Here is an 11,050-nt window from a genome sequence, read left to right as displayed (position 1 = left end):
ATCCTCTTGCTAGAAAATTCAGTCAACCATCATCGGAAGTTATATAAAGTGTCCATCATGAAAAGTTAAGGAAAGCTCTAAAATCAATTGATAGAATTATTTTCCCCCTAAAATAAAATTATTCTTGTGGGTGCTCCTTAGGGAAAAACTCCTCACCAAGGTTAGTTTGTATAGAAAGGGCTTCAACTATGACCTAGAGTGCTCTTTCTATGACCAACTGGCAGACCTGAATCATGTCTTCATTGATCATCCAATGGCTATTCAAATCTGGTCAATTATTGAAGACTACTTGCCTACCCCAATTATTGGACAAGGCCAAAATTTGGTGAACTGGAGGATTAATATTCTAGATCAGAAAATTAAAATTTTGTTTAATGATTATAGGGAATAAAAATAAGTTTTATGTTATGAGGTATTCGGAAAAATAGATATGAAAATAATTTGAGGATAAATTTGGAGTCCAACTGAAGTTATTATGGGAGTGGTAGAGTATCTTAGGTAGTTCAAAGAAGCCAAAAAAGCTGATTTAGAGAGGTGATAGTTTTATAAGTCACGGGTCAATTGGATAAAATGGATCCCCCATCTAGATAGAAAAATAAAGTTTAATTTTGATGCTTCAAGAAAGGAAGATGGTTTGTGCACATATGGTTGTATCATCAGGATTCATCTAGGATAGGTCATAAAGATTACGATGGGAACAATAGGAAGAACAACAATTATGGTAGTAAAGATGAGAATAGTTATGGAAGCCCACTTGCTCGCCAAACAAATCCGCATAAACATCATCATCAAAAATGATTAAAAGGTCACGATTTAAGTGCTTTAAAACAAATTTGCAACCATGTGGAGATGTAACAACTTATTAGAAGAATGTCATAATATTACTTGGAACACTAGGCAATATAGCATATTCTCATAACCATAGAGAAGGTAACCAGGATCGCTAATTGGGCTCTTCAGCAAAAATCCCCTAATGGGATCCTTCCATGAAACCTAAACTACATTATCTTAATGGACCTTTTTTAGAGGTCCATTTGCTAGATTGTGTTAATTCCTTCCTTTATATAAAAAAACATAGTAATAGATTCTATCATATTGATCACCAGCTTAAGTATCATCCCTAACTACCTTATTAACATACTCAAATATTTGATTCCAAAAGGATCTCATTGGTTGGCATGTCAAAGGTAGACAAGCCTAATACCCAACATGATATAAATATCATGCCTAGGGATTAAATGCAACACTCAATTATTTCATCTATCATAAATTCTAAGGGCACACTTGGTTTGCTCAAATTTAATTTTTCTTGTAAACACATTTCCACACCCTAGGTCACAACCTAAGAAAATAAGACCCATTGTTTCACTAATTAGGCAATGTAAGAATGATAACCTTGTCAGGATAAACTCCCTAGGTCCATCCACTAGTTGTGAACATTTAAGTCTATATTAAAATAACTATGTAACATCATACATAATACTAATATAAACTAAGGGGTAATTTAACAAAACAAACCCATGATACATGAAATAAATGAAATTTTATTCATAATAAAGTTATGCGCAATACATCAATTGGAGCTAAGGGCATACATACATTGTCCAACACAAATCACTCCTTGAGAGAATGAAACATTGTCTGATACCAACACCTAAGGAAGTGAAGGAAGCACTTTCTAGAATTGAAGCTCTAAAAGCATCAGCTGGCTTGAATGGCATGCTTGCAATTTTTTTATCAAAAGAGTTAAGACATGGATGGCAATAATTTGATAAGCTTCTGCAAAAAGTCTGACTACCCCAAAAGAGTTTTAGAAGTTATAGATACATCTATGTCCTAATCCCTAAGAAATGTAATCTAGAAATAGTCAAGGACTTGTACCGCATCAAATTAACCAATCTTAGTCAATCAGTTGAATCTTTTACTAGATTGGCTAATCACACCATATCAAAGCACATTCACTCTTGGGAGGTAAAATCCTTGATAACAAATTAATTGCAACTAAGGTAGTTCATACATTACAATGCATGCATGGAAAGCAAGGATCTTTTATACTTAAACTAGATCTAGTGAAATCTTACAACAAGATTGAATGGGAAATTTTATAATGGACTCTACAAAAAAGAGGTATCTCTCCCTGTTTTTTGTAATTTGATCATGTGTTGTATTTCCTCTTCTAATTTTCACATCATTCTAAGGCTCCGTTCGCTTTTCGGTAAGTTACTTACCCGGGTAAATGCAATTACCTGGGTAGGTTTTTTCTGGGAAACACTTACCCAGGTAAGTGCATTTACTCATGTTCTTTTAGCCATAGAAATCCATTATTAAAAGGGGTATATTTGTCCCATTCAAATGTTGGCAATCCCCCTCCCCTTATGTGGAAAACTTTATTTACCCACCTAAGAGATGGGTATCACTTTCCTAGGTAAGTGATATCCAGGAAAATAAACTTTTTGGTCACCACATAAAGCTGAAAAAAGAACATGGGATTCTTTATCAATGGGAACGAAAATCTCATTGACCAACTTTCCCCCCTCTCCAAATCCAAAAGGAAAATGCCCCCAACATGGTAAAATGAGTGTGTGATTCACACCAAAGAGAGTACTGTGGTAGGGTTAACCTCTCTTTATACTTTGTACTAATATTTTATCAATAATGCTTGACAAACAACCAAGAGTGAGAATTACAGGGCATCAAGTTTGGTAAAAGCATGATCAAAATTAATCACCTTCCTTTTGCAGATGATCTCCTCATGTTTGGTAGAAGCACTCCTTCTGAACTAAGCAAAATCAAGAACATCTTATCTAACTATTATGCCTAGTCAAGAAATTGAAGTGAACTATGAAACAACATCAATTTACTTTAGAAAGAATGCTCGTTGGAGGCATCATGACTTTTAATTTCTAAACCTGGTAGATGGGGTCAGCCACATGAATCGCAATGAGAAGTACGTTGGGAGTAGGGAGTAAACTTCTTATGAGTAGTAGAAAGACTGAATCTTGGCAGTTCCTTGTGGAAAAAATCAAGAACAAACTGAAGAGAGATCTTAATTAAATTCACATTCTCATTGCTCCCAATTACTTTATGGCTATCAATCAATCTTGAAGCTCATTATCGACAAACTCATTAGACTAACACACAACCTTTGGTGGGGTTACGGAGAAGAACACAGACATATCTATTTCAAATCATAGTGTCAGTTAATGAGAGCCAAGTTTCATGGTGGGTTAGCTAGTTAGGCTTTAAAAATTTGGCTCTAGTGAAAATTGCCTCTTGATGAAGGAGAGTCTATGCACCTAGCTTATACAAGCAAAGTATTTGCCCCATGGTTCTTTAATTGTGAAACACCATTGATTACTCATGCAAAGTACTGTTTGGTAGAACATCCTCAGTAGTAGGGTGGAGTTGCTGAAGGGTGTGAAAATCTTAATAAGGAGATCAGGATGGGAACTCATGTCTCCAAAAACCCATAACTAATGAGCAAGCAAGTACGTAATGGCATCTCTTGTATAGAATGAAAGTGTCTGAATTTAATATTAATCTATCCTTTCACGGGGAGTTGGCAACTAGATGCTCTTACCAAAACTTTAGGCTGTATTTGGTTTGAAAGAAAAGGTAGGGAAAGGAAGAGAAATATAGGGAAACCTATACAAGAGGGACTGAGCTAGCTACTAACATCATATGCCAAATACCAATTTCGAGCATCTTTGAAAACAGCCAAGATAGACTTTGTTGGACAACCACACCATGGTTTATGATCTGATATTATAAACCATAGATCTAATCTGATCCGAGGAAATAATTGGATCTCATAAACATTGATCTGAATCTGAATCCGTTAATTAAAGATGTCGGATATCCAAATCTGATTCGATCTGATTTAGTTTTTTAAAAAATTAATAAGTTATTAAAAGGAAAAGAAAATATAAAGGTTTATATAAAAAAAATAATGGAAGTATATTTTTGATTATTTTCATCATATATATGCATGTTTTTGTATAAAAAGTAAATAATATAAAAAGTTTATAATATATACATATTTATAAATAAATAAATAGCACACGCACACACACAATTTGGATCACCCCCTTATCCAATCTGTAAGAATCCAATCCAAAAAAATTTGAAAAGAGAATATCTGAATCTAACAAAATAGGATCGGATTGGATCATGACATGGTCCACATTTTTTTGGCAATTGGCATCACATCTTATATTTGGTAAGAGACGACTCCGCTGGGGATCGAACCCAGAATCTCTGGTTCCGTAGACCAGCGCCTTATCCATTGGGCCACGGAGTCATTTGTCTCATTGCATTTATGATATTTATAAATAGTTTTGGGTTAGGTCATGGTTATTAAACCCACAACCACGATCTTTAGCAAACCGAAGAATCTACTGTTTTTCTGGTTTAATAGCCAAATAGGTTTGGGTTCACAATTTTCAAGTTTTCTACTCTAACGAGTCTAAAACCAATTTCACCTTTTCAGGCTGGGTTTCGGTTAATCCAGCCCAAGTTAAAGCACTATCTCTAATATGTTTTTGGTGAAATTGTAATTGAGGATCAAAGTAAGGAATTCAAGTAAAGCTTTGTACTTTGTATATTTGTATTCTACTTATTTATATTTATATTTCTTTCAAATTGAGCCTTACGCTAAGGTTCAGTTTGCAAAGAATATAAATACAAATATGTAAAGTGTAAAATATTGTATTTTGTATTATTTTGTATGTATTTATATTATATATATTTATATTTATACTCTTTTCCGTAGTTAAAATGCATAATTTTTAATATAAATTTAAAACTCAGAAATCGCATAACTTTATCTCAATTTTCACTCTGAAAAATTAAGGCTCAGTTTGGAAGGAGTGCAAATGCAAATTTGTAGGGTACAAAACCTTGTATTTTGTATTATTTTATATGTATTTGTACTGTACATATTTGTATTTGTACTCCTTCCAAACTGAACCTAAGGGTTCGTTTGGTTTATACTTAGAATCAGGACCAAAATATATAGGAATTGGAATCAGAATGGTTTATTCTTCTCACATGTTTGGTTTATATAAGAATCTGAATCAGTTGAAATGGATTCTGATTCCCAAAAGAGGGGAGGGAATAGCCACTCCCCTCAAATGGAGGAATGCATTCCACCACGAATGGGAATAGAATTCTGATTCCGCCCAACCAAACAGTTGGAATCAAATCATTCTGATTTTGATTCCAAACCCCTGGTCTTGTAAACCGAACGAACCCTAAGAACCTTTCGAGACTGAAGAAATCAAGCCAAACCAAGGTCATCTAATCTTGGTTGGGGTTAGGGCCTTAGGGTTCAATAACTCGGATTGGGTTTGGGTTGATCTCAAACCAACCTAACACCACTCCACTTACACCCCATGCATCTAAATGAGGTTGTCTATGTTAGCAACTGCTTTATCCTATATGGCCTCCTTGGTAGCCTTCTAACTTTCCAGTTTATTTTTTGATAAAATATAAAAACCTCTTCTAATGGTTGTGGCAATCATAAAATCTCCCTTGAAGTTTGATTTTAACAAAAACCTCCCATATAATTTTGACAAAACCTATAATTATATTGTCTGAGTTCATTACCAAAAGTAAACATTATTATCTCAATAACAGAGACTATGAAAGCTACAAAATTGCCCTAATTACTACTTGTTAGGGCATCTTTCAATATGATCAAAAGGCCAGATCTGCCCTTTCAGACTTTATTCAATTACAATGAAATTATTTCACTTTTTTTTTTAAATTTGATTTAGGAATTCATTTAATTAAAAATTAAAAGCTTTTAGGGAGTATTTTACTAAATCTCCATCTAAATTGATAGGCATAAGGGTAAAATGAGTATTTTAAAAAACTAATGCAAACGTTAACGTTTTGTGGTTGGGACAATGAAGAAAGCGAGGTAACTGCAATATTTTTTTTTTTTTAAATTACAGGAGAGGTTTTTATTAAAATCAAACTTCAGGGGAGGTTTTTGAGAGAATACAGTTGTTACATAGACACACAAAATGACAAAACCATATTTACGTGCTTCTCTAACTCTGTTTTAAGTGAATTCACATCTAATTTAATTGGATGTGTAGAGAGAGACAAATTGCTGGTTTCTCCTGTTGTAACGCTCACAAATTTTCTTTCCATCATGTCACCAATGTAGATTAGGACAGACAGATTTATGTCCATTTATTTCATTGTTTCTTTTTTTGCTTCCACAAAATCACATAAAAAGTTTCTATTTTTCATTCTCCATTCTCTCAACCATCTTCTTCATTCCCACCTAAAGTCTTGTAGGTACCTCTACTTTTTATATTTTAATGATGGATACCTTCTCTCAAACATCTTTGATTCTCTTTTTTATATTAAACTAGTAATTAAGCACATGTGTTGCATATAAAAGGAAATTATTTATATTAATTACTTGAATTTTAGATATATCATATCTAAGATAGAAATTGAAAATTAATAAAAGTAACAATAAGATTAAAAATAAACTTAGATATTTATTGTTCAATTATGACATCATGAGTTTCTTTGAAAACTTGGACCATTGACCCATTATCTAAATAAGAAAATAGTTTTGCTTTTAGATTAGTTTTAAATTAGGGAAAATTATAGTCGAAACCGACTGTACATTTAAAATTAGGCTATAAGTTGGTCCATAAACTAACAAAACTCTAACAAACGGCTATACATTTCAAATTATAAAAATCCTCGCCATATCATCGGAGGTTATGTGGCTAGCTATTGCCAACATGGGACTCTTAATCCATGTTGGACACAACAAAAAGCTTATATTGAAATTGCCTTTAATGTTAGGTCATTGGAAAATAAAAAAAAAAAAGGTTTTTAATCTCTCTCTCTCACACACACACTCACTCTCTCACTCACAGTCATCTTTATCTGATCAGGGACTATGTGATTTGAAAATAAATAAAAATGATATTTGGTTTCTGTATTTATGTTCTCTATATCAATTTCTCTCATTCTCTCTCTCTACCTATCGTTCTCCCTCAATCTCTCTTATTCTCTTTCTCGGTCGATCTTTCCTTCTCCCCTAATTTCTATCGTTCTCCCTCAGTTTCTCTCATGCTCCCTCCCTCCCTCCCTCTCTCTCATTTTTTTATATGGTATTAATCAGATCATATAAAAGAACATGAGACCAACTTGGTATGGTTCAAAATTTATTACACCAATTTGATAAAAATTTACGAGAAACTCTTGGCTATGAAATTTACACCAATTGGAGAATGATAGAGATTGAGATGGGAGAATGAGATATTGACCGAGAGGGAGAGTGAGGGAGAAGAATGAGAAAGATTGAGGGAGAACAATAGAGAGAAAAAGGGAGAGAGAGAGAGAGAGAAAGGTTTTGATTTGGCTATAGACTGAAGCTGAGAGAGTGGGAGAGACAGAGGAAGCAGGAGATTGAGAGATGACTATGAGAGTCATGGTTTTTAAAACCGAACCAGTTAGGGGTCCGATTACCGGTTCGAACGGTCCAACCAACCGGACCGTTCTGACAAAAAAAATAAAAATTTGAAAAATGGTCAAAACCGTTCAAATGGTTCAAACGGTTAACTGGCCGGTTCAGCGGTTTGCTGACCAAAATCAACGGTTTTGGGGGAAAAAGCGGGTTTGGGTATAAACGGAACTGGTCAGGTGACCGGTTTCTAGTTTTTCTAGTCAACCGTCCGGTCTAGTTCGGTTTTGAAAACCATGGTGAAAGTGAGAGAGAAGGGAGGGATCGAGAGACAAAGGGAGTGGGAGAGAAACTGAAAACCTATTTTCGGTATAGATTTTTTGCTGTGAAAAACATGGACTAAGAATTCCATGTTGGCAACAACCACATAAGCCTTCGATGGCATGGCGGGGTTTTTATAATTTGAAATGTAGAGTCGGTTGTCAGAGTTCTATTGGTTTCTGGACCAACCTGCAACCTAACTTCAATTGTACAATCGACTTTGACTATAATTTTCTCTTTAAATTATATATTTCATTTACATTTTATAAAATATTTTTTACTTATCCCACTTAAATTTTGTTTGTCTATGGTATCATTTGACTTAAACCACTAACCCACAATCTAAAAGTAAAAATTGTTTTATTTTTATGTTGATATTAAATTTTGTATTACAGTTCCATCATTGATAACATTATTTCTTATATATAAAACTTATTTTTGTTCAATATAATGAATGCACAATATTAGAGGAGTACACAATATTTTATTTTTTTATAAATATATAACATTAGATATGTACCCAAAATTTTCTCTATCTTTTTTTTTTTATTTTTGTGATTCTTTATATTTTCTATTTTATTAAAAATTTTATTATTTGACTATGACATCATTTCATTTCTAGGTAGATTTTGAATTTGGCATTCCATTTTCATCATTAATAAAAATACTTCTTACATTTTAATTTTTTATTATTTAATTATGCTATTATTTATTAATCCATTTAACCCCAACTAGTCGAATTGCTTGCCCACCACCAAGAAGGTAGAAAATGGTTTTGTTTTCAAAATATTTATTTTATACTATAAAAATTAATTTTGTGGATTTAATTACAAGAATTTAATGATGAGAAAATATATCTTAAATATAGGATTTAATGAGAGAGAGTAGGAAAATATTTTTATTTCCAATTGGTTTTAAATTTTACATCTATTTCCATCTTTAATAAAAATATTTCTTATTTATCATACTTATTATTGTTTTATATGTATGTTAAAAATGTTTCCATTTTTTATTTCTATTTTTTTCATTTTATCTATTTTTTAATTTTATTATTTAATCGTGGCAACATGGATTAACCCATTTGACCCAAAATGATTTAATTTCTTACCACCACCTAGATGAAAACACTATTTTTGCCAGGTGGATTTTAAAAGTATAAGCTTTTATCTTATTGGAATTATTAATTTATTAATTATGGATTTAATAAATAGAACTTAATGATGAGAAAAACAAAAATGACTTGAATATATGATTGAATGAATATGAATGCAATTTAATAATTAAATGTTGGATTTAATGAGAGAGAATTGAAAGCATTGAATATTTTTAAATTACCTCTTTTCAACTCATTTAATATTGTTGACACAAATTTCATGCTAAATTTGGAGCACGAAAAAAATGTAGACAAATTCAATTTAATTTTTTGTTTTGCAGAAATTTAAGTGGGATACAAACTCTTTTTTTTTTTTTTGCAAAGGAAACCCTCTGATTCTCTTGTCACAAACACAACCCGAACTTATACTTGTAGATTGTTACAGACACAATTCGAAAAGCTTGACAACTTGTAACTGTAGAAAGAACTTGCGACGATCAATTGTATGCGTGCAAGATAGGAGAATTTTCTCCTGTTTTTAGTTGTAGTGATTTGGTGGAGCTTTTGGTTGCAGCAACTCAAAGGACAGAATTCTTTTGCCGATGTTGTAAGGAGTTGTAACAGTTTCAAAGCTTCAATGGTTGAGAAACCGAAATTCTGAATTTTCTTCCCTTGATCTTGATGGAGCCCATTTCTTCTTCTTTTTCTTCTTCTTCTTCTTCTTCTTCTTCTTCTTCTTGCAAGAAATGTTTCTGATGAGAAGTTGAAGGAGAAGCCGAATGGATGAGCCAAATGGGAGCTCCAAAAGGAGACAGCCGAAGGAGAGCCTTCTCCTTCTACTCTTTGATTTATAGTGTTAAGTGAATCCACCCAATAAATTCAAATTAATTTGAATTCCAATGCTTTATTTGGTCATAATTTAAGGTTAATTGACATGGGACCCACCAATCTTGACGATTGGGTGATCAATTTACCAATCCCCAACATGCGTTATCAAGTTAAATTGGTTTGACTAAAATCCCAACACTTGGAATCAAGTAACATTTGGCAAAGGGGTTGGGCCATCATATCATTCAGCCCATTAACCACCCTTATTTCCTTCCATATTCGATCAATTAAGCCCATATCAAATCCTAGTTGCCTTTCAAAAGGGATCTACCAAATCATGATTAAAATTTTGTCAATCTATCAATTAGTGACAAGTTCCAATTTGTGATTTTCTTTCCAATTTGATCTCTATGTAAGACTTGTGTACTTGGAAATCAAGTGATTAAATCATTTCCTTTAATTAGCCTTTCTATTAGACCCTGCTAGGCCAACACATGGGTCCCACCTAAAAAAATCTCTCCTCTTAGTGGGTCCAACCCCTTTTGATTTGATTTCATATTGGGCCTTACTTAAATTCTTGGGCCAAAACATTATATTCCAACAAATATCAAGAACCGATTATCCTATTTGCCCTTATTTTTTATCAATAAATTTAAATATAGAGGAATAAATTTTATCCTTAATAAATTCTAATAATATTCTTGAGGTCATTTGTGCTTCTTAAAGTAGTATAGATATAGATTGTATATTTTCTTTTCCAATTTAGTGTCTGCTAGTTATTGTGTCCATATTAATATAAACTAAAAAAAAAAAAAACTGGTCCATTAATTAAAACCAATTTATAATTATAAAAAAAGCAGGGTCCACTAATGATAGGGGTGCTCACAATTCAATTAACTGAGCCATGGACCTATTTGTCAAATTGAACTGGTAATCAAAACCGAACCAATGCCAACCAGTTAAGCACTAGTTCGACTCATTGGTTTTTTTATATTTATAATATATATTATAAATAAATATATAAATATATAATAAAAATACAAGAAATACATAAAATATTTTGTTATAAATAATAAATAATATATTATATATTATATATTTATATATAATACATATATATTCATTTATAATATAGATAATAAAAATTATTTATAATATACATATAATATATAAATACTGAGAAGAAATAGAACTGACTCCAAACTGATAATAATCGAGATATATGGGTAACAAGAACTGACCCACTTAGATTTGATCCTAAGTCCTTGTTACAATGACCACGATAACTTACCAACCAACCGATTGCCACCTTGCGAGAAAGAAAAAGGTCAACGCTGTTTTAAAGTAACAAGTAGTAACAATCCTTAAAA

The 11,050-nt window shown here is 32.4% G+C and overlaps 1 non-coding gene across 1 annotated transcript; it reads right to left on the bottom strand.

Moving 5' to 3' along the window:
- Positions 1–4,227: 4,227 nt before the first annotated feature.
- Positions 4,228–4,300, bottom strand: TRNAR-ACG (transfer RNA arginine (anticodon ACG)). The gene has a single exon. It is a non-coding gene; the product is annotated as a tRNA-Arg (tRNA).
- Between the last annotated feature and the right edge of the window lie 6,750 nt (positions 4,301–11,050).

Source organism: Nelumbo nucifera, chromosome 2 (genome assembly GCF_055504915.1).
Source record: "Nelumbo nucifera cultivar China Antique chromosome 2, China Antique-T2T, whole genome shotgun sequence".
In the NCBI taxonomy this organism is placed as follows: Eukaryota; Viridiplantae; Streptophyta; class Magnoliopsida; order Proteales; family Nelumbonaceae; genus Nelumbo; species Nelumbo nucifera.
Note: the sequence above shows the minus strand (reverse complement) of the source record. Positions and strands in the feature narration are given on the sequence as shown.